Source organism: Vollenhovia emeryi, unplaced genomic scaffold (genome assembly GCF_000949405.1).
Source record: "Vollenhovia emeryi isolate VEMERY1.0 unplaced genomic scaffold, V.emery_V1.0 DF939338.1, whole genome shotgun sequence".
Lineage (NCBI taxonomy): Eukaryota > Metazoa > Arthropoda > Insecta > Hymenoptera > Formicidae > Vollenhovia > Vollenhovia emeryi.
In genome coordinates, this window is record NW_011967028.1 from 105,013 (window position 1) to 108,392 (window position 3,380).

The 3,380-nt window shown below is 56.6% G+C and overlaps 1 protein-coding gene across 6 annotated transcripts in view; it reads left to right on the forward strand.

Moving 5' to 3' along the window:
* The window catches only part of LOC105558502 (ELAV-like protein 3), a 54,493-nt gene that overhangs the window by 25,825 nt on the left and 25,288 nt on the right, over positions 1 to 3,380 (forward strand). For 3 of the 6 annotated variants that reach the window (XM_012006211.1, XM_012006209.1, XM_012006210.1), the window contains exon 1: positions 1,098 to 1,535. The exons of 2 other annotated variants lie outside the window; for them this stretch is intronic. The gene's annotated coding sequence lies outside the window, so the exon portion shown is untranslated. Of the gene's footprint in view, positions 1 to 1,097; positions 1,536 to 3,380 lie in introns of those variants that run through there. One more of the 6 variants, XM_012006207.1, reaches the window with a different exon arrangement.

The window sequence follows — 3,380 nt, forward strand, 5'->3', positions numbered from 1 at the left end:
GCGCACAAACGCCTTTATCGACGCTTTACAATTCAAATGCAGAGCTGATATTTTCATTTTCATTGCAAGAAAGTAACTGCAAAGTAACGCGTTACTTTTCACAATTAACTAGTTACATTTTTGGCGAAAAAACTGTAAGTGTAACTAGACACTTTTATATAAAGTAACTTTCCCAACCCTGCTTAAGATCACGTTAAATATAAGAACGGTCTATGAATACCAGCCTAAGACGAGCCTTTGATACAAGAATTGACCGTAAACGAGCCTTGGCGCGCAACCGAATTCGCCACAAGTCACATCCGCAAAGGTTGCGTTTCACGGGCGTATCGTACTTAATATCGATACTCGCTCCGCGGCGATTTAATCGATTCGATTGAAATCGCGAGGCGGGTACGATGCGCAAACGAGCGAGACACCTCGATGTGTCCGCGCGCGCGAATCTTATTAATAGGAATGCGCGCGTGAGGAGGAAAGGTTGAGTTCGATTACCTTCGTCAGGCTCGCTACGAGCGCGGCCGATCGATAAGCACGAGCGATTCGGAAATTTCGGGTGTACGTATCCCCGACTTATTAGCGTGTACTTCGATCGCGACTCTCTTTCTCTGTCTCTCTTTCCCTTACGCTCGCCACGGCACGCGTGCAGCAGGAGCGAATCACGGACGTGTATACGAGGGGTAGACGAAGGGGTTCTCGCTGGCGCGGCGTCGCGCGGCGTCGCGCGGCGTCGCGCCGCGTCGGTGGGCGCGAGGCCCGCGGCCGAGCGCGCTCGAGGGTGGCCGAGGACGGCCGAGCGCGGCCGAGCGGGCGAAGCCGCCTCGCGGCGAGCGAGGCGTTCAGTCTCTACGCAGCCTCCGCCCGTGTCGCGTCGTTCTTTCCGTTTTCTTAGTCTAGTGTTTCAAGCTTTAATTTTTCTCGACCGTCTCTCGACCGCGGATCCCCCGCACCCGCACCATCCCCTCCCCCGCCGCAACCGCCGCGACCGTCGTACTCGCGTATACGCCGCTCGTAGACGCGCCGGGTCCCGCGCACTGTGTTCGCCGTTTCCTCCTTCCCGGCAGACCCCCCCCCCCCCCCCTCCCAGCCGCCACTCTCTACCACCCTCGACTCGGTCTCGTTCTCCCTTCGCGTCTTCGGGTCTCTACGCCGAAAGCGGCCACCGCGCGCCGTGTCGATGTCGATACGCGGCCGTCGCCCGTCGTTACGAAGTGCACCGAGAACGGTGGCCGGGCGGTGTGCATAAATGCCGGTTTACGAGCGCTCGCGCCGTACTTTACTTTCATTGATTTCCCCTTCTGTTCCGGGCGGTGGTGCGAGAGCAGTAGCGTGATAACAGTGCACATTAGCGGAGGTGACAGCGGTGCGAGAACGAGGGGGGGCCGGAGGAGGCTCTCGCGCAGGGGCTGACCGCCCGCTGACGGTGCTCGGTTTCGCGTGCGACACTCGCGGCAGAGGTACGAGGTGACAGGCACACGCCGGGAGAAAGAGGACGGGAGGAGAGAGAGAGAGAGAGAGAGAAAGCTAACGGAAAGTAACAGGTACCGGAAGATAAACGAGTATTCGGGTAGTCGCGGGGACGCGAGCGAGCGAGAGAGAGAGAGAGAGAGAGAGAAAGCGAGCGAGCGGCCGAAGGACTCCCGGGGGAGCGGAATCGATTTATCGCGAGATAGAGAGAAAGGGGTGGGAAGAGAGAGACGCGCACACTTGTCGCCTCTGTCTCGGGAGCACGTGTCGCACACACCGCGTCTCCGGTCGCGTTTTCCTCCCGGCCGAGGATTCCCCTCGGCTCTGCGGGTGCGTGCGCGAATTCTCGTACGCCGCGTTCCTCTCGCGCTCCGTCCCCTCCCCCTCGGCCCGCTTCGCTTCTCTTCTCTTTCTCTATCTCTCGGCGCCGCGTTTACGTGCGCCGCGCGTATACGAGCCGCTTTTTCGCGCGCGCCAAGGGGGTATGCGCGCGGGGAGGGGGCCGGTCTCTCCCTCGGAAACACCGCGCAGGGGCGGCGATGCGACGGCAGGGAGGGGGACTCTCACGGAGCGCCGCGCCGGGCGAGCGTGCGTGCGAGCGAGAGCGAGAGCGAGAGAGAGAGAGAGCGCGGCTGACACAGGGACCGAGGAGCCGCGCTCGTATTGATCGGCCCCGGCCACGCGATTTTCACGATCCGTCGCCATGGCCACCTGGCCACCGGCCGAAGATCGTATCTCGCGGCGTACGTGCAATTCGAACTTTAACCCGCGAGACCGCCCGCTGACCGGGCCCGGTCTCGCGATGTGTCCGAGCGGCGCCCCCCCCCTTGCCGGGGGCCGCTACGACGTGCTCTCGAGTTTTCTCGCGGAAAATTTCATTTTCGCGCTCGGTCCTGATCTCGGAATTGATTCGACGCTTCGCCCAGCGCGCCCCGTTCTTTTTTCCCTTAATAACGTGATTATGTAATCGAGTGTTGCATTGTTGGACTTGGTCTGAATTGTACAACAATGCCGAGGCGGGAATCTGACTTTGGACGGGAATTTGAATTCGAGGGAGCCGCCGGGGGGGGGGGGATTTTTGCGACAGTCCGTGTAATCGAGCGACGCTATATCTTGCGACGAGATCGAGGAGACGGCTAAATTGAAATAACGGGGTAACATTTACCAGAATAAAGCGGTATTTCCGTTGTATCGATTTCGCCAGATCGATAGTCCCGGGCTGTTTCGAAATAACTCGCCGGGCGTCCGTCTGCGTTTCCCTTCGTACTCCGGCTCGCGAAAATTATTTCTTTAATTTGCGCCTATCCTCGAACGTCCCGCGCCAGCTGTAGCGTCCGATAACGTACCGGTACACCCTGCACGCGTACAATTTACCGTCTCGTTTGTGATACGACCGAGGTTTCGCCCACGTTGTTGAACTTTAAGCACGGCGCAATTCGATCTTCGCCTCTTTCCAACTGTTACCTTAGAAAGAGACAAACGCGAATTCAACCAAGATTTTAAGCGACGTTTCGTGAAACCGGGCCTGAAAGATCAGATCGAGAAACGTATGAACGTAACGGCCACAAATTTTTAAGCTTAGCTCAATTCGTTCTTTGTCTCTTTCTAACCGTTACTTTAGAAAGGGGCAAACGTGAATTAAGCGGAGATTAAAGTTAAACGACGTTTGGTGAAACTGGACCTAAACCACTCCGAATTTAAACTCCGTTTAACTTCACTCTTTCCAGCCGTTACTTTAGAAAGAGACAAACTTGAATTAAACTACGATTTTAAGCGGCGTTTGGTGAAACCTGACCTGAAAGATTAGATCGAGAAACATATGAACGTAGCAGCCCCGGTTTGTCTTTAAAACACTCCGAATTTAAACTCCGTTTAACTTTCCGTCTTTTTCTAGTTCCAGGCTCTGTTTCACCAACGTT